Source organism: Ambystoma mexicanum, chromosome 2q (assembly GCF_040938575.1).
Source record: "Ambystoma mexicanum isolate Mex_15411 chromosome 2q, UKY_AmexF1_1, whole genome shotgun sequence".
NCBI classification, from domain to species: Eukaryota; Metazoa; Chordata; class Amphibia; order Caudata; family Ambystomatidae; genus Ambystoma; species Ambystoma mexicanum.
In genome coordinates, this window is record NC_090924.1 from 602,755,152 (window position 1) to 602,780,647 (window position 25,496).

Sequence of the window (25,496 nt, forward strand, 5' to 3'; positions counted from 1 at the left end):
TGAAGGTAATCACACAGAGCTGGTGGGCAGCGTTTGCCACTGCTCTGTAGAAGCAGCCCAGGCAGTACGTATCTATTGCAAGTTGAACACTGAATAACATGGCGACTGATACCCCCCCTCAGTCTGATAGGCAGATGCTGTGTGATGGTGTTACACTCTGCCACTTGCCTTCACTGGGGGTTCACCTAAGGCAGGGGTGCACAACTGATTTTGACAGAGGGCTGAAAGTACCTGACATGATGGCTATGGTGGGCCAAAGAGTAAACGTGGGTGGGGAGGTATGCGCGGCGGGGCGTGGCATGGCAGGAGGCTTTTTCGACCCCCAATTTTTATTAAACACATGGAAAAAGAATACATTTTTGAGGTGTAACTATTTTTATTTGTATTTCAAACTTACATTTTGTACTACATATTTTCCATCGTTATCATTTATTTCTATTTAGTTATTGCATATCGTCTGTTTAATTAAATTATATATATTTTATTGACCCTTGATTGGACATTCCGTTATTTTGGACTGCTATACTTTGCTGTTCGGGGTGGCCAAGAGGAGTATGGCCTTCGCTGAGTCAGGTTTCCTCAAAAAAGCAAAGGATGTACATCTCCTAACTGTGCCTGTTTTAGCTTTATTATTGGGGTCACTCTTGGAGTGCAACACTATGCCCCATGGCCCCCACTCCCCAACCAAACACTATGCCCCATGGCCCCCACCCCAACCAAAGACTATGCCCATGGCCTCCTCCCCTCATCCAAACACTATGCCCCATGACACCCACCCCTCAACCAAACACTATGCCTGCCCCAACTCAAAAGCATACACCATGCGCCCATACAGACCCGAACCCCCACCACCTAACTCAGCACACAAACACACACGCATACACCAATACACCTTCCACCCATACAAACCCGAACCCCCATCCCCAACTCAGCACACAAACTCACAAGCATACACCAATACACTATGCACCCATACAAACCCGAACCCCCACCCCCAACTCAGCACACAAACTCACAAGCATACACCAATACACCTTCCACCCATACAAACCCGAACCCCCACCCCCAACTCAGCACACAAACTCACAAGCATACACCAATACACCTTCCACCCATACAAACCCGAACCCCCACCCCCAACTCAGCACACAAACTCACAAGCATTCACCAATACACCTTCCACCCATACAAACCCAAGCCCCCACCCTTAACTCAGCACACAAACTCACAAGCATACACCAATACACCTTCCACCCATACAAACCCGAACCCCCACCCCCAACTCAGCACACAAACTCACAAGCATACACCAATACACCTTCCACCCATACAAACCCGAACCCCCACCCCCAACTCAGCACACAAACTCACAAGCATACACCAATACACTATGTACCCATACAAACCCGAACCCCCCACCCCCAACTCAGCACACAAACTCACAAGCATACACCAATACACCTTCCACCCATACAAACCCGAACCCCCACCCCCAACTCAGCACACAAACTCACAAGCATACACCAATACACTATGCACCCATACAAACCCGAACCCCCACCCCCAACTCAGCACACAAACTCACAAGCACACACCAATACACTATGCACCCATACAAACCCGAACCCTCACCCCCAACTCAGCACACAAACTCACAAGCATACACCAATACACCTTGCACCCATACAAACCCGAACCCTCACCCCCAACTCAGGACACAAACTCACAAGCATACACCAATATACTATGCACCCATACAAACCAGAACCCCCACCCCCAACTCAGCACACAAACTCACAAGCATACACCATTACACTATGCACCCATACAGACCTGACCCCCCAACCGCCAACTCAGCACACAAACTCACAAACATACACCATGTACCCATACAGACCCCCACCCCCCAACTCACCATACAAACCCACAAGCATACACTTTGCACCCATACAGACCCAAACCCCCATCCCCAACTCACCATACAAACTCACAAGCATACACCATGCACCCATAGAGACCCGAGCACCCCAACCTCCAAATCAGCATACAAACTCACAAGCATACACCAATACACCATGCACCCATACAAACCCAAGCCCCCACCCCCACTCAGCACACAAACTCACAAGCATACACCAATACACTATGCACCCATACAGACACGAACCCCCCACCCACTCAACTCAGCAGACAAACTCACAAGCATACACCATGCACCCATGCAGACCTGAACCCCCCCCCCCGCCCCCAACTCAGCACACAAAGTCACAGGCATACACCATTACACTATGCACCCATACAGACCTGAAGCCCCCCAGCCGCCAACTCAGCACACAAACTCACAAGCATACACCATGTACCCATACAGACCCCCACTCCCCAACTCACCATACAAACTCACAAGCATACACCATGCACCCATACAGACCCGAACCTCCCCGCCCCCAACTCAGCACACAAACTCACAGGCATACACCAATACACTATGCACCCATACGGACCGACACACCCCTCTCCCCCATCTCAACATACACTGCAGACATACAAACACCCATATAGACCCGACACCCCCCCACCCCTGCATCTCAACATACACTGCACAGACATACAAATACAAACACCCATACAGACCCGACACACACCCCACCCCCGCAGCTCAACATACACTGCACAGACATACAAATAAAAACACCCATACAGACCCGACACCCCCCCACCCCCGCATCTCAACATACACTGCAGACATTCAAATACAAACACCCACACAGACCCGACACCCCCCCCACCCCTGCATCTCAACATACACTGCAGACATACAAACACCCATACAGACCGACACAACCCCCACCCCCGCATCTCAACATACATTCAAAAACAAAAAAACACAGTCAGTACAGACCCGAGACACACACACAAATATACAGAGGCACCCCCCCACTTACCAGACATGCTGGAACGCTGGCGAGGCTTCTGGCACTACGGCTGGCGTGGGCGTGGCAAGGCTGAAATGCTTTCCGGCATCAAGCCTTACTGGCCACACCATCTATAGTGCTGGCCCTCCATTGGTGCAGCACACACGCACTACGTGGCTCATATGAGCTACGTGGTGCGTGTGCACTGAACCAATGAGGGCCAGTGTTTTGTCCGACATGGAAGACAACAAAGACTTTCTTAATGGAGGGCGGCCGATGCTGCTTGCGGGCCGCACTCCATTAGGAAATTCTTTGTTCCTCGCGGGCTGGACAAAATAGAATGGCGGGCCGCAACTGGCCCGCGGACCGTAAGTTGTGCACCCGTGACCTGAGGGTTGTCCCGGCAAGAGTGCAGGACAGAGTCAAGTAGCTGTCAGGTCAGTGGATTGGTCTGAGCCCAATCAACGTAATCGCCTACCAGCCCACTGTACAGACAGAATAATTAATGTGTTTCATGCCTTGTCCTGGAGCCTGCCTTAGAGTATTAAACACAAAAGGGGTGCCTGATTAAAGTCCCTGGTCCTCCAGGCGTAATATAACAATAAATCTGATATTGGACCAACGGAACAGGGAATAGCTAATCACAACATTTATTTATTTATCAATATCAATAAATGTACCGTTTGTTGATTTCTAAAAACCTTTATTTTCATATCAAAATTTCATAAAATATAAAATCAAACATTTTATCAAAAACAACTATCTGCATCACACATTCATACTGATTCACTCCTACCACTCTTTCAACTTCCTACTTTGTTATCACAACACATAAGTCTTGTTGTCTCATGGCCACCTTCCTGGATGGCCTCCAGTTACTTGTTTACACAGTGATCAACAAAAGTCCTCTATCAGATTCTGTGATGGTTCTGCCTGCGTGTTCTTAATCACACAGACTTATGTCTACACGTGTTTCGGTTGTCTTTTCGGGACATCCCCATTCATGGCCCCTTGGATCTTGCAACCTTCTTCAGGACAGAAAATCGGGAGTTGCCTTATTCCCGTAAACATCAAGTAGGGTGAGTATCACCACCTAAAATACAATACAGAATATCAACATATCTAGCTAAAATATCAATTCATCAATCATCTATTCCAATTCATTAGCAAGCTATTCCCTCTTATTTAAATCACAGTAAATGTGTAGAAAAATGATTCTAATCAGTAATCATTGTATCAATATATATGAGTGATAAGCTTGATGACACCCATTTTATTGATAATCGGATAAATCCTATCCACATCTCAGCATGATGGCCACTATACTTTGTCCACATTAAAGATGCAAATAAACCCAAACATTAACATGATTTTGTTCATGTACTTACTCAGATTAGTTATGTTGCTATATTCACAAATCAGATGTATTCATGAATTAATGTAATTTCTGCGGGCTTATACAGGAGGGGTTCTTCGTATTTGGATCCGGCAAGAGAAATGCTCCTGTAGGGCAGGGAAACAGGAGTGGAAATGTGTAAACCTGGCGGTGCTCTCAGGAATCATAGGGCTATTAATTACTAAATGGGCAGAGTACTTACAACTGTTGGAGCGTTTTGTGTACAGAGAATTGTTTCTATCTGCGGCCACCAGATGTAACTCTGATACTGCTCTTACAACAGGATCTGCAAAATAAATTGCGGAAAATACTAGAAATTGACCTTTTAGTTACAGCCTTTCAACATTTCACTGTTTAGCCCACTAACTCTCATTTTTCCAAGAGCCCTCCTTTGAGCTTGCAGTTACAGTTTTTAAATGCCAAAGTCCAGTACTTAAAGTTCTCCAGTACAGGGCACCCTCCATCTCTTTACTATTTCCCTTATTTCTACCTAGGCTGCCGTCAGGCCATTCCACGTACCTTTTCCCTTCTCCCTCACGAGCCCGTCTGCAATGCCGTATCGCGTCTGTCTTCCAGTGCTAATTCCTTGTGTCTCGCGCGCGTTCATATACTCGTACATGCATCGAGCAAGAAAGAGGACTAACTCTCTACTGACGAGTGTGAACACTAAAAACGGACTGTTTGACATTTACAAGAAAAAACATTTACATTATTAGATGTCCTTGCAATCTCCTCTATGTGGGTAAAACCACAAGAGAGATCAAACAGCGCATAGGAGAACACCGCAGCTGCATTCGAAATAAGGTAGCGGAAAAACCTCTGGTGGATCACTTTAACCTCAAACAACATAAAGATACGGATCTAAGGTGGTTCGTGCTACAAACTTTAAAAATCCAAAAAAGAGGAGGAGATATATCCACCCAGCTTCACAAAATGGAACAACGTTGGATATACCGTTTAGATACGGTAAGGAATGGCCTCAATCTTTCAGTTGAATGGGGAGCTCTTATCACACATTAATACGTGATTACACACTAATGTGTGATCTGTTGCAATTCTGTTAGGTGATATGATCAGAATAACCCAAAATCAGACTATAGAGGCCAATGATATTCTGGTCACAATGGACGTAGAGTCCCTTTATACCTCCATTCCTCAGACAGAATGTCTGGAGGTGTTGGGTACAATCCTGAACAAAAGAACAGAACCACATACTCCACCTACAGAGTTTATACAAGAATGTGCACGTATCGCAATTACTGAAAATTTCTTTCTCTTTAAACAAAATCTCTTTAAGCAGAGAAAGGGAGTCAGCATGGGGGCAACATTTGCCCCAGATGTAGCGAATTTGTTTATGGCCGAGTACGAAGACAAATATATTTTAGGCGAACAGAGCCTGCTAAAACAACAAGGGAATCTGTATCTGGGCCTTCGGGCCTGGTACAGATACATTGATGACGTATTCATGATATGGAGGGGAACAAGTGAAACATTAAATCAATTTCACCAATGGTTAAATACATGTGACAATAACATCAAATTCACGATGGAATGGCATATCACTCAGGTAAGCTTTCTAGATCTACTCATTAAAAAATCAGACCAGCGGTTGGTGACTACTCTTTTCCGGAAAAATACTGATAAGAATACGCTGCTGCATTATTCTAGTTTTCATCCGGCAGGCCTCCGTCAGAACTTACCCTACGGGCTGTTGGGTGTCCTGACCCACGTTTGAGCTATCATGCTGCAACATTTGGTGCTGTGGGCTTAGAAAATCCAAGATGGCCAAAAAGCCCACATGTGCGCCAGAATCCAGGAGAACCACGCAGTTTGTGCGCACACCAAAATGGTTGCCTAACTTGCCACCCACCAGTGCAAGCATGATGGGCCAGGGTGCCATGAGTGGAATGGGTGCCAAAGGTAAAACAGCAGCGCCTGTTAGCAAAAAAAAAAAAACGCTTTTAAATTACCTTTGGTTTCTCTGAATGCCAGCTCAAAATGCCTATTTTCAAACATTGCAACACATCCAAAAATCTCACTGAACACCAGCAGACATCTGGCAGAATGAAGTTTTGTGTGCCTACAAAATCTGGGAAGATGAAGAGCCCAAAATAATGTTGATAACAAGACTGGCTGAGTGCTAAACTGAACTGAAAGACACTAAAATCGAAATGTTTAGAATAAATGAGCGACTTACTTTTGAGTGTCACATAGTTTGTCACTGTTGAAATGTCATAGTTTTGAACTTCGAATCACCATTCTAGCTGCATATGTAAAAATTGTAAGTTTGATTTAAACTCGGAACCCAAAATGACATGTAGCTAAAAACTGGCTTAAAGAGATTCCAATTCTGCCAGACATCTACCCCCACAGGAGTTGAAACTTGATCAAGCAGGTTCCCAGGCCTGGCTGCATTCTGTTGCCCCTGCCAAAAGGAGGTCACACACTCTCTGATTGAATTACCTGGGGACTGCAGGAAACTAAACAAAGGGCCCAGGCAGATGGTTTATTGGGGGGGTCGTAAATGGCTTCCTTTTGAACAAAGCCCTTCCTTGACTCAGGCAGATGGTTTATTGGGGGGGTCGTAAAGTGGCTTCCTCTTGGCAGAAACGGGGAGGGGCAGCCCCCTCTGAGGACAGGCTGAGCTTAAAGAAAGTGGATAGACTGGTTTCTCCACCATGTGACCTGGGAAGACACACCCCTGTTGGCCAGAATATGATTTTAAGAAAGATGTATAACTCATGGTGCGGACTTGTCAAAATTATCTAAATGATACCATAATTCTTGTGATTTTTCTGCCCACATTTTAAGAGGTTTTAGGACCTGGTGGTATGATCTGGGGGTTTACGCGCGGAAAAGAGGCTGTTACTCTAAATGTATGCATGTTAAAAATCTGACACTTCCTTATCTAAATGCCCACATGCCTTGCACACAATTGTATACATTTGGAGAAAAATTCGATATGGGGAAAGCTACTAAAAAGCGCAAAAAGTTGCCATTTCTTTACCCAAGCTCCTAGAAACGCCAGGGTCAGAACAGTGCCTCCCATCAGTAATGCATGATGTGTGTATGCAATGACAAACAACTGTGTATCTGTGGAATATGTATTTGGGTCAAATATAGATTTGTGTGCAATTTGACAGGGGAGTGTCCTTTCTGTAGGCCATAAAACAGCATCACCATGACTCACATTTCCTTTCCCCTATCAAGGAAGAGAGAAAAGCTTGACCAATGATCAGTTGAGAGAGGGGCTGGCTTAGTGATGCTGCGCACACACCCACTTTCAAAAGACATAAAAAGAGCCACTGGAAGCTAGAGAGGACATTCAAATCCAGTTGCTGCGGAGCGTTTTGCCGGACCACACAACATCCAGAAGATACCAGTTCCAGACTGACTCCAGCTACATACTCCAGAACCTAGAACGTATACTTTAGAACCTAAATCAGAGGCCTAAAACCACAAGCTGAGTTCTCTGCAGCAGGCCTCAAATCATTGCAAGCTACTCACAGCCGGACGAGCTGCTTGAATCCCTTGCCAAGAACTTTTGCCAGGACCAGTGCAGAGATCCAGGAGCCGTGCAGAGACCGCTGTATCCGGACAGACCAGACCAGAGATCCAGAGTGACCCAGACCGCTGTGAGCAGAACCAGAGAGCTGACCCAGATCACTGTGAAGTGCCGAGACCAGAACCGGAGTCCAGTCCAAAACCTGACCAGATCCGTGGCGAGGCCTATTTCAAATTTATATTGTGAGTACCTAGCAGAACTCTTAGTTAAAATAATCTAATCCAAACTATTTTAACCTAAGTAGAACAGCCTCCTAGAAATCGTGTCATCTGTCATTTGTAAAGCTGCACAACTGTCACCTGTCAATTCTGAAGCTGCAAGCTGTCACCTGTCATTTTGAGTTTACTTTAAATCCGACAAACTACCTTTATTTAATCGTCCGTATCTCTGGAACCGTTTGGGATAGGAACGAAATTTAGAATCTCAGCTTTCCAACGAAACTAGAACCAACTTGCTACTCATTATACTTTCGCCGTAATCACGATTCACGCACTCGCGAATTTTACCGCGATTTGCGATTTGGTTAAAAATCCAGCCACGTGTAACCATCAGCAGTCATTTCTTTCCTTGCTAAAAATTTGTTTGCCTCTTAATCACCATCTCTGAATCATTGCTAAAGTGAGCCTGAACTCATCCCAAGTATCTCTCACTCACCCTGAACCTCCTAAAGGGAATTAAAAGCATTTTCAGCATATTTCTCACTTCATTGCCACCACATTCAAAGCACTTGGGCCTGTGTTTTAAAACTCATACCGGTTTTCTCTAAGCTTGCTGGGGGGGGGGAACTGAATTTCGTATTGTATTTGATTGCATTCCTGAGAACTGTGTGTGTTCCTTCCATCTCCTTCCATTTCTTACATTGCATAGGGGAGGGGGATGAATTGCCAGAGAAAAAGTGATTATCTTATCTTTTGCTAAAATCATATCAAGTATTTCTGTACTGCATTTTATTCCTCATTGCTTTTCCCTTAAAATCATAAAAGTAATTTTGCTACTTTATCCATCCTATACTAACTCCTCATTGATTATAAAGAAGTGTGCTAGTGTCAGATTACCCATTGTTGATTAACATTATATTTATAAGGGCGATATCGATTATTAATTTATTATAAAAGCGTGGTATCTATATTTTGTTTTATTTCTCAAATAAAACTTTTAAACTTGCAAAACAGAACTACTTCTTGGCTCAGTGTGGTCAGGGGGATTCTAAGAGAGGGGTGTTATATAGGGGTAGTCATCCAGAACTCATGAACTGGACATAATCTCCTCTATGTGGGTAAAACCACAAGAGAGATCAAACAGCGCATAAGAGAACACCGCAGCTGCATTCGAAATAAGGTAGCGGAAAAACCTCTGGTGGATCACTTTAACCTCAAACAACATAAAGATACGGATCTAAGGTGGTTCGTGCTACAAACTTTAAAAAGGAGGAGATATATCCACCCAGCTTCACAAAATGGAACAACGTTGGATATACCGTTTAGATACGGTAAGGAATGGCCTCAATCTTTCAGTTGAATGGGGAGCTCTTATCACACATTAATACGTGATTACACACTAATGTGTGATCTGTTGCAATTCTGTTTTTTCTTGTAAATGTCAAACAGTCAGTTTTTAGTGTTCACACTCGTCAGTAGAGAGTTAGTCCTCTTTCTTGCTCGATGCATGTACGAGTATATAAACGCGCGCGAGACACAAGGAATTAGCACTGGAAGACAGACGCGATATGGCATTGTAGACGGGCTCGTGAGGGAGAAGGTAAAAGGTAAGTGGAATGGCCTGACGGCAGCCTAGGTAGAAATAAGGGAAATAGTAAAGAGATGGAGGGTGCCCTGTACTGGAGAACTTTAAGTACTGGACTTTGGCATTTAAAAACTGTAACTGCAAGCTCAAAGGAGGGCTCTTGGAAAAATGAGAGTTAGTGGGCTAAACAGTGAAATGTTGAAAGGCTGTAACTAAAAGGTCAATTTCTAGTATTTTCCGCAATTTATTTTGCAGATCCTGTTGTAAGATCAGTATCAGAGTTACATCTGGTGGCCGCAGATAGAAACAATTCTCTGTACACAAAACGCTCCAACAGTTGTAAGTACTCTGCCCATTTAGTAATTAATAGCCCTATGATTCCTGAGGGCACCGCCAGGTTTACACATTTCCACTCCTGTTTTCCCTGCCCTACAGGAGCCCTACAGGAGCATTTCTCTTGCCGGATCCAAATACGAAGAACCCCTCCTGTATAAGCCCGCAGAAATTACATTAATTCATGAATACATCTGATTTGTGAATATAGCAACATAACTAATCTGAGTAAGTACATGAACAAAATCATGTTAATGTTTGGATTTATTTGCATCTTTAATGTGGACAAAGTATAGTGGCCATCATGCTGAGATGTGGATAGGATTTATCCGATTATCAATAAAATGGGTGTCATCAAGCTTATCACTCATATATATTGATACAATGATTACTGATAAGAATCATGTTTCTACACATTTACTGTGATTTAAATAAGAGGGAATAGCTTGCTAATGAATTGGAATAGATGATTGATGAATTGATATTTTAGCTAGATATGTTGATATTCTGTATTGTATTTTAGGTGGTGATACTCACCCTACTTGATGTTTACGGGAATAAGGCAACTCCCGATTTTCTGTCCTGAAGAAGGTTGCAAGATCCAAGGGGCCATGAATGGGGATGTCCCGAAAAGACAACCGAAACACGTGTAGACATAAGTCTGTGTGATTAAGAACACGCAGGCAGAACCATCACAGAATCTGATAGAGGACTTTTGTTGATCACTGTGTAAACAAGTAACTGGAGGCCATCCAGGAAGGTGGCCGTGAGACAACAAGACTTATGTGTTGTGATAACAAAGTAGGAAGTTGAAAGAGTGGTAGGAGTGAATCAGTATGAAGGTGTGATGCAGATAGTTGTTTTTGATAAAATGTTTGATTTTATATTTTATGAAATTTTGATATGAAAATAAAGGTGTTTAGAAATCAACAAACGGTACATTTATTGATATTGATAAATAAATAAATGTTGTGATTAGCTATTCCCTGTTCCGTTGGTCCAATATCAGATTTATTGCCTGCCTTAGAGTCACATAAATCACTTTCCACTGTAAAAAGCAGTAGCCTACTGCCTAAATCTGTAGGGTTGGCAAGTATGCCATTGAGCCGACTGTGCTTCAGCACCATGCTTGGCCTGGCCTATAGGGCAATAGGCCTCTTGCTGAACCAACAACACAAAATGTTGGTGTGGGGCAGTTTTTTTCGGTCAAAGTGGGCCTCTTTTTTTGGCCAATGTGGGCCAGTTTGATGAATTACTTCACTATGCGGCTAGTAGTTTTGACCAGTGCTGCTGAGTAATTATTCTTTAAAATGCACAATTTGCATCCCATTTTATCAAAACACTCCCCCTTGGGTACTGTTTAAACAGTGTCACAAAAAGAATGAATAGCGATTTGCAACTGTGGGCCACATTTTCATTGCTGCCAGAGTCAATTTTATGGCCCAGTCCGACCCTGTTCAGCACGCCCCGCCCCCTTCCGAATTGGGCTTTGTTGACTCGTTCTGGCTGACCTACACAGCCGTGGCCATACAGATCAGGACACAGATGTTAAACAGAACCTGGGCTTTGCTTTTAACAAAGTCCCTGAAAATACCAATGTAGGCATTTGATTTGCCCCCCATTTTTTAGGCAATTGAAATCGTGATATGGGGTTAGTACTGGCATGCCAGGGGAGTGACGAGAAGGGCAGAGAGGGGACAGGAGACCTCTCATTTTCACAGCAGTCCTTAAGTGGGTGCTTTCATACTTAAAGGAGAGATTTAACTGCTTGTAAAATTGAAGCTGTATTAGAATAGTCTCATAAGAATGCGTAAAGAAGTTGGATGCCCCCCACACAATTAAGTGTGCCCCTCCTCCACCATCTCTGAAGTTAGCGCTTTTCCCAACATTTGAAGAGTTAGCCCGCCCGACATGTAGGTTTTATTGCGCCCCTGCCCACCAGTGACCAGAAGTTGTTGCCTTTGCTTCTACACCGCCATTTGATAAAACCGCAAGACACCCATGCTAGCAGGAGGAGCATATGTATGAGGCATGCCTCATGAAATGTATTTTCTCCATTCTCTGGTGACCATTATAATTTGGGCTGAAATTCGAATAGCGATGCAGTGTTCCAGTGGCGCAATTCTGCTCCCACTGATTGCATCAGCCACTGGGAAGCCTTTTTTGGGGTTGCCCAGCTCGGGAACCAGTTGATGGTAAGTACACCAAGACTATGGGGCTCCTGCGTGCTGGGGGAAGGGTGGGGGCGGGGGCAGGGACAGGTGTTCATGAGGCGCCCATTGGACACCAAGTCCACCGGAGGTCTTTGGTGGACGGCAGTGGTCCGGGCTTGATTAGATGGTTCTGACCTTAATGCCATGGGAACACCAGAACTGCCCCAGAGCCAAGTATTGTATGTATGGACTGCAAGGGCCAGCTAGAAGTTCACATGGAGCACTTGTATATATTTCTTTCTGTATGGCCTCCTGCACCGCATGTCGATGCATTCTCTTTAAAAGCTGTACAGTGGTGATTGCAGGCCTATTTATAGTAAGGATTACTTGGCCTGCAGCCTCCACAACTCACTGCCTTAAACTAAATACCTGTCAATAAGGAAAAGTAACAGCTTACCCTTCTGACAGACCCTTAAAGCATTTATGAGAGCCTCTGCTGACTCACTTCTGGACTCTCCTTAGACTAGTAACACTAGCCCCCAAATCATCCTAGACATTAAATAACCCAGGGATACTTGCCGCTCATTCAGATCTCAGGGAATCCAAGATGGAGAAGCCCTACACATCATTTACACAAGGTTACTTTCATAACTACAGAATTCTCAGTTTAACTTCTGAATGCTTGTTAATATATATTAACTGTACACAGATCGAAATTAAGATTTGATGAACAGGAGCTAAAAGCAGGTCCTGCTTGTCTGCCATCACCCAGTAGCAGGAGCTACCTCTGGGGAACCAGAGTTTTGTATATAGCATGCTGCAATATAACTTGCGCATGAGATGCTAATTCTCAAAGTTGTGTCCGTTATCTGATTAATTATGCATTAACTACCCCTCACATGTGTCCCTTATTTTTCTTCAACTCCATTCATAAACATACTGAGTTAAAATCACATAGCAGTCTGCACTGTGCCAATTGGCTTGGGAAGTCAAAGGTAGCTCTGGGTAGCTCTTGGTGGCAAGGTAACCAGGCTCTCATAGGCCACAATCAGGTGCCAAATAGCGCCCGGCTCTCTGACATTTTGAACCCTGCTTTATCCTAATTTGCTAGGTAACCATTTCTAGACACTCACAGACCTTGGTAGGAGAGTAAACCAAGGCTGTGGGTGCAAGTGAGAACAGAGAAACAGAACTGAGAATACAAACATTGTGTACCCTACTTGGCAGGCGAGTGGACCAAGAGGAGGGGTGCAGAGGATCACTGCAGAGTTTGGAAGAGAATCAAGCTTTTTTCCCATGTCAGGGCTCGCCCACAGAAGATAAACCTGGATAAAGCTGGAAAGACTCCGGGGAAAAGGAATCAAACCCTTTAGTCTCGCAGAACTTTTTACATTTATTTGCTGCACATTTTTGTAACTTTTGTTTTGTGAACTGCAAAGCTGAGCATTAGGCCGACAGCCAAGAGACATTTCCCTTTTCACCTTTTGTTAGTTTAGAGGGTGAGGGACGGGCAAGGATTTGAAAAAAGGACGGCAAACTGTGCTTTGGATATTCTGACACCAACAGTTTCATTTGCTGGTTGTGTTGAGGCAGGGAACCCCCTCTTAGCGATGGGCCTAGTTCGGATTTCCTTCAACCCCACCATTTCTGTTATTGATACAAGTGTCTGCCAATCAACATGCCACCTTTGCGTCTGTCTCTTACTCCTAGACCCTCACAGGGGACAGTAACGGTTTGGTTGTGCATGTGGCTGTCTTCTGCCCAGTGTCGGGGACTAAGTGGTGGTGACAAGGGATTCTTCCCCATATCATCATTCACTAGTTTGCGAAGGCACCCGACTCCTTTGGTCACCCTACTAGATTTTCCCAAAATAAGACCCAGGGCTTCATCACTGTGTGTACAGAGGAGAGTCATAACTTGCCATTTAGAGGAGTATCTGCTGACATTTCTGGTCTTTTCCTGCAAGATTTGGCGAGTTTTGTGCTTCTTGGTCCTTACCTGCTCCGTTTGTTGGCTTCTGTGTGTTTACCAGCCTCCTTTTGTAATTTCTCATTTTCCCCTTGCTTTCCCACATTAACTAAGTATGAAAAACAACAAAAAATAATGCAAAAAGTTTCCAAACCCTTTTTTAAATTTTTGTAGCCTGAAAAGATGAAAAAAACAACCCAACATTCTGTTTTCGCTTTTGCATTTGTAATCTCATTTTGCTGTGTTTGTCCTCCTAGACTTTTTGTGACCACTTCCATTACTTTCCTTTACCATCCCTTTTAAAATGTTACTCATTTAAGTGACACCCCCTAAAAACAGAAAAAATATTTTTTTAAGAAAGTTACACTTGTTTGTGAAAGCTAAAAGACAATTTGTGCTTGAATAAGTGTCCTAGAACCCTTTGCACTTGTCTGTGGTTGTCATGTGAATCCACTTGTTTGCTGTAGTCATTTCAGTTCGTTGTTTTTGTCTTTTCTGAGTCCTCTGTTCCAAAGCGGAAGAATTCAAAATTTGAAATATTCATACCGCACACTTCACAGAATAAATTGCATCTAGGCGCCTGCGCCATCGAATAAAATACAGAAGCCTTTGCATCAAGCACATGAAGAGTACATCAGGAAGGTTAACATAACAGGTAAGTATTTCTTATCTCCTGAAAGGGAGACAGATGAACAGAACACCATGAGAGCACACCGTATATCATTTTACATGAATGGAAGTTGTATCCCTAAGGGATTAACAAAGCAGATCTAACTTTCTGGAACTCACAATATTAACCTACACCATCCCACAGTTCCCCTGCCAAGGTTCCTTCTGCTGGTAGGCCACTCGGCTGGACTCCCTGACTGTACGAATCTCAAGAATGGACTAGGAAACTCCAATGGGAGCTAGAAGTATCCAAGCGCAACCAAATAATCAAGCTTTCTCTAACCAGACTTCCAAGCGCAACCAAATAATCAAGCTTTCTCTAACCAGACGTTGGTGGATTTACTTAATGGGTCAAGATGTGCTCTAATATGATCACCTGGCCATGAAGGTGGTGGTGTGGATACCATATGCTGACAGCATGCACTTTAAAAATAGGCCAGGATGTGTTTGAAAGACCATGCATAAAAGGGGAAGAGTTATTTTGCTGTTCACCCCATCTCTGTAAATTTGGCATTGCCCTCCCCCTCTGTATAAATGGTTTCCATGGTCATGTTTTGTGGCGGGATCATAATATTTATCTTTTCCAGCATCATTATTCTCAGACTCATCAATGGATGTGTGGTATTGTGAAGACCAATAACTTCCTAAATCCTGCACCTTTACACTGTGTTTTTGTTTTTTCCGGTTTGCCAACAGTAGTTAGCATCTGCAACTCCTCGTCCCTTGTATCCTAGAGACAGCAGGGTGAGCCTCCTCCAGCTACACAAACTTCCGGCATCCTTGATGCATAAAGCAACAACTTTCGCTTATGTAAAATAACCTGCAACAGCATGCCTTCCTCTAAACCAGGAACATGTAGGTGCTATGAACATGTTGGGACTCAAAATAGCCCCAACTACTTTCCAGCAGCAGGAAGATAGCACTACTACATGTTTGGTGGTGTGGGCAAAATGTGGCAGTAAATCCATTATGGCCACTGTTTTGGCAGTAACGAAATTACCCTTGCATTTACCACACCACTAAACTATGAGTTTGAACTTGAAGTGGAGTATTTAGCTCCCAGAATTCTGGTAAATCCTCTCCTTTAACTTCAACAATCGTCAGATTTACTGCAGTGGAATTACTGCTCTGATTACATCCGCCAAAATCCTCATGGAATATGGACTACAAAAATGGGGACTAATACTGCCATACTGCCACTCGTAATGCCGTTGTAAGACCATGGTGCTGAATGGCAGTAATGGTAACCAATTTTGGCGATAGTTCTGTGGATTTACCAAACTCATGATGATGCCTTTAGTCTCTTCCCTCACAAAACGTTGTACTCTCATTTATAGTCACTGAATGTAACCTCCTGCCTCTAAGATGTTCTAAGTTGTTCTAAGATGTTTTCTTTGCGACTTGTATTTTGTCCTATCCATCACAAAAAAGTTGTTACACTTGGTCACAACAATTCATGTAATCTTGTCCCTTCAAATACTTGTAAGATGTTTTCTACAAAACAAGTATTTTATCTCATCACACTGTTGGGGAGAAGTTGGACCCCCACCAGGGCTTCTGGGGGTCCGAGCTATGGGAGACCCCCACACCTCCCATTTTGCCCAAAGAAATGCAGCAGAGTCCCAAGCAGGCAGCAACATGTTCCAAACTGCGTTTATTTCTGGGCAGCAAAAAAACACACAGAGAGCTTCCTGCACAGCGAGAATCCAGGCACCGTCTCCCCCGGGGCTGGCTTGCAAGCCAGCTTTGTAACACACTGCAGGCTGACATCACATGATTGGACCAGCTCCCAGAAACCTTTATAGGAAGCCTGATAATTGGACATTAGGACTTTTGCGTCAGTGGGTTGGTTTAGCTGCGCCACCCCCATTTCCTAATTCTAAAATTGTTGCAGTATGAATCTGTTCCCATCGGTTTTAGCTGAAACAGGCTTTTCGCCCCTGGGCCCTCAGCATTCATTGGCCAGAGCTGAGCCATTCTTGTTACAGTTATGTTTCAAATGATGTGTGGGTCTTTTTTCGTTCCCAGGGAAAAACACTGGCCTCTGGATGTTCTGCCGTGGCTTACTCATATTTGTGAAGAATTAAAAATGTTTGTCTGCCAGGGTTCACTGTCGTTCAAAGAAATGAATCTTATCTTACTGTTAGACCTTGGCTGCTCCTGGGTTTGCGAGAGGCATTGCTGAAGTCAGCACGAATCCCCACTGCGGCTGGTGTTCAGTGAGACAAATGCACTTGGCTGTAATTTTCCTGAAACATGGCTTTACACTGTGCAATTAGATCAGGTTAATTCATATAGGCATCTGCACGGCTTTAAACAGGGATTCTTGTGTTTTGTAGATTCTGGTATTGCTGCATTGATTCTAATGTAGCATGGAAGTTGCAATTTTGGTGAAGTGGGTGTCTTTCAGCATATTTGTCACCCATGGGTTCAAATGATAAGTGTGCTCCTTATTCTTCCTGCTGTCCTGTCTGTAGATGTGCCTGGGGTGAGGGGCAGGAGTTTGAACTCGATTTTCCCTCTTCAACACATTTTAACAACTAGCAGTCACAAAACGTTTGCACAATTACCACAGCCAATGAATGCAAGCTCCTGTCCCTATACAGCACTAAGATGTTTAATAGGTTAATTGTTTTTCTTTGCCACAAGTATTTTGTCTCATCCATCACAAAATGTTGGCACACTCAATTACGACCACTTAATGTAATCTCCTGCATTCATTCAATTCTAAGGTTTTATCTTTGCAAGTAATCTTATGTCTCAACTCAAGTCCTCGCAATTTTTGTTTTGTCTCATTCATCATAAAAAGTCGATACTCAGCTACAACTACTAAATGCAATATCCTACCTCCAAGCACTAAGAATTTTTCCTCACAACTATTTTGTCTCGCCTGTCACAAAATTGTTGGCACATTCATTTATAGCCAATGAATTGAATCTATTTCCTGAAGTCTCTGATTTCTTCTTCACAACTGGGTCAACCTTTGCCTTGCCCATCACAAAAAGTTGGCACATGCAGATACATCCAATAAATATAATCTCTTACCTCACAACAAGTCTAAGAATGTGTCCTCACAACTAGTATTTTTGTCTCATCATAAATCTTTACAAGTGGTATTTTATCTCATGCATCATTATAAGTTGCAATACCCAGTTACAATCAATTAATGTAACCTGCTGCCTCCACCAAGTCTAACATTTGTATTTCACAAATTGCATTTTGCCATGTCCATCCCAAAAATGTGTCAAGTTCATAAACCATCACTGAATCTAATCTTCTGCCTGCAACTATTTCTACAACTTTATTTTCTTTCAAACTAGTATTTTATTTTATGCATCAAAAATTGTTGCTACTCAGTAACACCACTGAACGTAATCTCCTTATCACCAATTTAACACATTTCTGTTTACTAATATTTTGTCTTGACCATTCAAAAAAGTTCACACACTTAGTTAACCCACTGAATAATCTCATGCTTCCAAAAACTGATATGCGTATGTAAAGGAGGCCCCAGACATGACTTGCACCCCTCCCCCTAATTTTGAGCTACCAAAAGGGTACTCACCAAGGTATGTGACGTATGAGGAGCAAACAAACCGACAGAGAGCCGCACTGGAACTCTGCCCTGTGTACATAAGAAGACCCATACCGGTTAAAGCAACCATAACTCGACAACCCTGGGCAGCACGGTACCCTATCAGACAGCCATACCAGCCACTGATACGAAATGAAGAATACCTGCACACGGTCCCCAAAAGCCGTAATGGAAGGCCAGTGGAAATGACACAAGGGCCTGAACAGACCCATGAATGAGCAAAAGTGACTATTGAAGACAAGCACGCCAGTGCAAATAGCTACGAAAATAAATGTAATGTACGCAGAGAAGAGACAATGTTAAAACGTAAGGAAATGGTGCTAGGAGACAAGATGGAAGCAACCGTCCTGTTAAACGTGTATAAATAGGCTTGAAACGCAAGATGCTAAGAAATCGATATTGCTTGCAATGCTTAGTAGAAGATAGAGCGGCAAGCACCAACCGTATATCTACCTTACTAAGGCACATTATACAAGTTCGACTCCATTTTGTAAAAGCAGAAAGGTACCCAAACGGCCAGATGCCTGCCAGGCCAAGTTTCGAAACCCAGTCAAAGACAAGAGAAGGAGCCGAATCGAAACTCAACAAAGAGCGGCTCATGCCTATGAAATCGCGGTCAACCGGAGAAGGGGAGGAGAGCGTCAGCTCACAAGACTCAAACTTCAGAGCATACCAGCCTGCCGCATGAAGGTCAAGATAAGCAGGGCCCATGCAGGTGACTAGGCTGACACAGAATTAAATGCACTAAAAGCTGGAAACTGAAGCATATTCATGGTGAACTAACACGTGACCAGCCAGGCGCGAAGAAGTACCATCGCCTGATGTCATCCAGGACCCGAGGATGCATAACTTTTCCCGATAAGAGACTACAGTTTCGAGGCCATCCTTAGCCAACTAATTGACACGTTGCCCTAAAACACTGATTGATGGAAGGGAGGCAGGGTGAAACTTGGGACACCAGGCCCAGGGGTGTCCATTCTGCATGCTGCTAATTAAAAGTGGAAATTTATGTCTAGGGGTGTAACCTGCCCAATCACAATGGACCAAGTTATCTTAAATCTTATAGATAGTGTAACCGTAGTTGTAGTGACGTCTATCACGCGTGATGTAGAGGGATGGGTGTAGACGCCCACCCGATAAGCATTATCCAATCCGTATGCCCTGTTATCATATACGGATATAACACCTACACTTAAGTTACCTTTCCAAACCAATTATATTGCATGTCGAGTTTTGTAAAGTTGATGATGACGAACATTGCCTATAAGAATCTGTTCAATTGAAGTTCGAGGAAGTCGGAGCGAGACCGGTGATCGCACTACAGCTGATTCCCATTTGTTTCCCTGTTTGATGTATGTATCATTAAACAGACTTCTGTTTGCCAAACTACTGAGTCCTCATTATTGAGTCGTGACGGAGTAATTGAATCCTGCACCCCCTGTCCTCACATGGTGCAGCTATCTTGTCTTACAAGTTCTAGAGGGTGAGTGCTGACCAATGGGCCTGTCAGCGAATTCCTCTCCTCGTGGACACTTGGTAGCAGAGGATGGTTCCGGCCATCGATTATAGATTATCGATTGATATAGTGTTAGATACCCTTAGACCGAAGGCACGAAGTAACTCTGGGCCTTCGGTAAGATCACAAGTCCTTTCGCCATTCCGGCTGAGTAGACTGAGAAGCTTCCCGTGGACAATGATAGAGTACAACATTTCAAAAAATCTGCAGTGGGTCTGAAGGAACCCGCCTTTCCAAGCATAACCCTTCTCATTCCCACGGGCAGCGGATCGGACGAAAACCTTAAAAGCAGGAAGAGGAAGGGGCGGTGATCCCGAAGTTCCAGAGAGGAAACGATGCGATCGGTGTGTAAAGCAATAAAAATCGTTACTTTGGCAAATGTCGTGTAGGCATTAGAGCCAGTAAGGGAAAGGTAACGGAGGGTGGTGGAGAAACAATAAAATAGTTAGAAGTAGAGAAGACTGCATATATATAGGGGGTAATGACTCGAGCATAAGAAATGAAACATAAAGAATATAAGGGGGGCACCTGAAGTAAAAACGTAAAGAATATCAGGGGGGCACCTGAAGTAAAAACGTAAAGAATATCAGGGGGGCACCTGAAGTAAAAACGTAAGGAATACCACGGGGACAACTGAGCAAAAACGTAAAGATTCGCCTCGTTCCTGCGCTTTAAAGAGTGGTCAGAAGGAACGTGAACCCAGAGCCCACAGAGGGGGGGACATTTAGGCTACGATAACGTTTAAAGACGTAATTAAGGGGGTTCGTTCAAATCCCACGGTGGGGTAGTGATTAGAAGGCAAGTATATGTATGACCAGCTGGTGTCTGTCTAGTCTGTCAAACGTCTGTCATATATGTTCTGTTGTATGTAAAATAATTGTATTGGTGATTGTTTAAAATGCATTTTGGATTTACGCGATTCTGTAACTGAGAGGGAATCGCTGTTGAATTGATGAGTTTTGAGTAAATTGTTGATACAAAATTTGGCGGGAAAAGGTTGGATTGGACCATGCATATGTGGTGCTCGCTCATACTAGTGGAAAGCTTAAAGAACTGTGTGAATATTGTTGGTGACAAAATTAAGAATGGAGGAAGTTACCCCACTTGCGCATTTATTCAAGCAACTGCCCAAGCATGCAACAAAGCTGAAGACATATAGCCAGGAGTGGGTTAAGGGCACCGCAAATAAGATGTTTATGCCGTGGCCCCAGAACGGGTCACTCTCTAAGGCTGTTTTACAGCACATGACCACCTTCCTACATGCCACATATACCAGCAAAAAGCTAGAGAAACGCCTTGCCATCCTCGAACTTTGGAAAATGTTTGAGCAGACGAAAGAGGAAGAACCACCCGCAGATTGGATATTAAATGTATGTACAGAGGGGGGTGAGACGCCTACCGCGCCACCTGCCCCGCTGGAACCAGTCATTGAGGGAAGCAAGTCAGAGGGCCTTTACCCACTGAGAGAGCTCAAAGCAGCCACAGGGTATAGCAACCCCGCATATGAGCCACCTACATGCAGTAGTGACAAGATGAAAGAGAAGGAACAGGTAATTAATTTGGCCTCCACAGTCCCGAGGGACAAGGAGAGGCGTGGCGATGGAAGAAAAGATCAGGCACAGACTAGTGCACCTCTCGATAGAGAGAGAGAGGGAAAAAAGCGGAAAGGAAGTGATGAGTTAGCATTCGCAAAAGACGCATGGATGAAAGGACAGATATTATTGAAATTAGATGGAAAAGGAAGTGATGACGTAAGACCGAGTGAACGGTCTGAAGAGGCGCAAAGAAAGGAAAAGGAGAAAGAACAGGACATGAGAGAGGAGAGGGTAAGAAAGAAGGATAGGTTGAGGCGAGAACAACTATATCGCGAAGAGCAGGGAATACTGCTCAGTCGCACACAATACGCTGCCTATGAAAAGTACAGGCAGAACATGCTAAAGTTGGAGGAAGAAAGGAGTGTGCACGAAAAGAAAGTGAAGAAGCGAGAAGATGAGGAGATTAGAAGGGCAAAGGAACGTAGAAATGAACAAATGAAAGAAGTAGATATGGCTAAAGAAGAAGCAAAAAAGTGAAATGAAATAAATGAGGAAGCAGAACGCAAGCATAGACATGGCATGAGATCTTGAGTATTTGGAGTGGGAAGTCATTAAACCCAATCCTGTTGTAGATTGGGAAGACATAGAAGAGTTCTTTCTTGCAAGCGATGCGGTACCAGGTACAAGCGGGCAAATATGGACGATGACTTCAACGCCAGAAGCCTCGGGGAAACGATTGATAAAATATATGATGAGATGGGGCTGGAATTAATTTCCCAAGGGGGAAGGGAAGATGAGCGCTTAGAGAGCACTCAGCTATATGACACTGAGGATGTCACCCGAAGTAGTGGGAGCAGGGATTGGGCAGAACGAAGATGATGCAAGAAGTTGTGTAAACTGGGAGTAGTCAGAGTCTGACTCCGGTGGGGAAACAGAGGAAGTGGCACATGACGAAGGGAGACAGTGCGAAAAACGGCTCCCAAGGGACCGAGAGGTACGATGGTCAGATGATAGTGGGTCCACAAGTAGGACACCGAAGTCCGCTGCACAGTCCAGCCGACATAAAGAAGCACCCACGGTCAGAGGGGGTCGTCAGCACCTGCCTATGCGAACAGGTTGAGGGCATTGCCAGGTAGACGGGAAGGCGGGGACGCCACCCCGGCGAAAGACCGGAAAGGTACGGGGAAGGAGAAGGAGGATTGCGCATTCCAATTCCCACTGCTAGAAAAGGGGGGAGCAAGACCACAATATATCCCATGGCCGCATATGGACCGAGAAAACCTGAAAAATAAGGTTCCAATCCTGACATCGGGAGCTGGGAAGTGGATACACGAGTTAGAGAAAATGACGGGGGGTGTCACCCTAGCCATAGGGGACATTAAGGGGCTCCTAATTGCTATACTTGGTGAAAGAACAGACGACGTGTGGAAAAGGGCGGGATACCCTAGAGTAACCATAACTGACACCTCCCACGACGGAGCGCTATTTAATAACTGTAGAGCAGCAGTGTGGAAAGCGCTGCGTATGCTATATCCAGACATGTTTGATATGGGAGCTATAATGACTCGAAAAATGAAAGAGTCAGAGGATCCGTTGCTTTATATCCAGAATTTTCAAGACACATGGGTGCTCGAAACGCATGAATCTTGGACGAAATCCATCCCTGTGTTCTACCATATATTGTGCCAAGAGTTACCAGAACCGGTGCAAAAACAGCTCAAGAAATTGGTAGGAATAGAAGCTAAACCATGGGCCGAAATCCAGTTGACAATTGCACATTACTGTAGATTGTTGCAAGAAAAGAATCGAAAGAAGGAGGCAACGCGTAAGGGAGAGGAGGCGAAGCTGGTGCAACGGAAGCTCTCTAAGTATGCTCTCGAGGGAGCCATGCTCACCAGCCCAGCCGAGCTAAGTGCACAAAACGTGACTAACTCATCACAGAATAATCAGGGTAACACAGGATTTTACCCAAGAGGAAGGGGTTTTGGAGGAAGAGGACGGCAGAGTAATCAGGGAGGGTTTCGGAATAACCAAGGAGGGTTTCAGAATGTTCAAGGTGGTGTCCAGAACGCACAGATGGGCAGTCCAGCTACATTAAATGGACAAATGGCCCGACCACCTCCAGTTTGCTGGCTGTGTGGAGTGACAGGACATGTGGCGCGCATGTGCAGAAGCCAAAGCATATGGCAAAACAGCTAAGGGATGAGAGCAGGCATGGTGAATCAACCTGCTATCCCGCAACAGGGCAATGCACAAAATGATACCGTGCAGCAGCAGGCGGCAGGCTTGCAGCAAGGTGCACAGCAAGTGGTTCAACCACGAACATGGGGAATTTGCCACAGGGACAACCCCAGCAGGCACCGCCGCAAATGGCTCAGGGCACTAATTTCGGTGGGGGAATTAACCCTGGAAATGGGGGAAAAGCACAAGTATACAGTGGACCGAATCTGTATATGAAATAGGACGGCTCACAGGAGACTCTGATGTGTTCTATCCTATCAGTGACACCAGACCCTAACAGGGAACATAGGGTAAATGTCACCATAGAGGGGAAAGAATATTCCTTCTTAGTTGACACAGGTGCAACGCGCTCGTGCATACGAGAAGGCAAGTTCTCCTTGTCCAGCGAGGCTATAGATACCCAGAGTTTTACTGGAGATCATAGTAGAGTTCCCTTTACTGATGCACTCCCAGTCTCTGTAGGAGAGCACGAAATGAATGTACCTCTATTATATTCACGCCAGTCCCCAGTAAATATCATGGGTCTGGATTTGGTGACAAAGTTGAATATGACCATCTCGTTTACTGAGAATGGTATAGTGTGCTCCACCCCAGGAATGCATTATTCAAACATGTGCGAAATGACCAGAGCATACTCTGGACGTGCAGCCATGAGAGCTATACCGCTGGAGCCAGAGGTTTTCGCATATGGCGTACGAGTGCTTATGGAGGGATTGGTAGGCCTCGCAGACAAATCTATGAGAACCCCTGATGAGTTTCTTTTCAGACCAAGAATACCCATGCACGAAGAGTAGGGACAAGTATTTCCCTTAACAATACAATCTGCCGCAGTATGAGGAAAAGTGGCATTGGTTGAAGGATATGACGATAAAGGCAGACAATGGGGTGCGATTATTACCATTGAAGAAGGGTATCGAGTGACTGACGTCACCGATGACGATCTGTTCCAAGAACACCCTGACCTAGAAGAGACAAGAGTGGAAGTGAGTCTCATATTTTGGGTCAAAATGATGAGAAGGGAGATACCACAGAGAATGATGTTGGCACAAATACGTCCAGAATACTTTGATAATGACATGGCCCAAGTGCCTGCCATAGTATGGACTACAGGACCCTATGATGTAGGTCTCCTGAAGGGGGCGGGTGAAGTGAAAATCAAATTGAAACCAGGAGCAATTTTACCACGAACGCGACAATATCCCATGTCCAGAGAGGCAGATTAAGGAATTGCGAAGACAATCTCCGCCATGATGGAGCAGGGCATACTAGTGATGTCAGAATCACCTTGCAACAAAGTGATTTACCCTGTCAAAAAATCAAAGGGAGGGTCTTGGCATTTAATCCAAGATTTATGAGCATTAAACGATATTGTTGAAGCCGAGTTCCCTCTAGTCCCGAACCCCTCCACAATTCTGTGTAAAATATTTCACAGTGATCGATTTGAAAAATGCGTTCTTCTCAATCCCGTTGCAGCGTGACTCACAAGACTTGACATCATTTACTTTCAGACAAATGCGCCTGAAAAGTACAAGGTTGCCACAGGGGTATTGTGAGTCCCTGTCTATTTTCAATAGAGTCCTGCAAATGGACCTAAGCAATATTGCGGTGGACAGTGTTGTTTTGCAGTATGTAGATGACATCCTGATCTGCAGCACCTATGAAGAGCAATGCAGGCGCGATTCTGTCTATTGTCTATACTGGCTGAGAAGGGATACAAGGTTGACAAGGAAAAGTTGCAGTACTGCCAAAAGGAGGTGTTGTACATAGGGCAACTGATCTCACATGAGGGAAAGAAGGTAACCCCAGAAAGGCCTGAAGTATTATGAACACGGCCAAGCTGAGCACGATAAAACAAATGCAAAGCTTCTTA

At 44.4% G+C, this 25,496-nt stretch overlaps 1 long non-coding RNA gene across 2 annotated transcripts in view; it reads left to right on the forward strand.

The window, feature by feature from the left end:
- Positions 1-25,496, forward strand: part of LOC138569617 (uncharacterized) — a 246,091-nt gene that overhangs the window by 168,117 nt on the left and 52,478 nt on the right. The window contains exons 3-5 of one of the 2 annotated variants that reach the window (XR_011303279.1): positions 9,872-9,955; positions 10,052-10,177; positions 10,473-10,790. The exons of the other annotated variant lie outside the window; for it this stretch is intronic. This is a non-coding gene — a long non-coding RNA (uncharacterized lncRNA). Of the gene's footprint in view, positions 1-9,871; positions 9,956-10,051; positions 10,178-10,472; positions 10,791-25,496 lie in introns of those variants that run through there. 2 annotated transcript variants of the gene reach the window in all.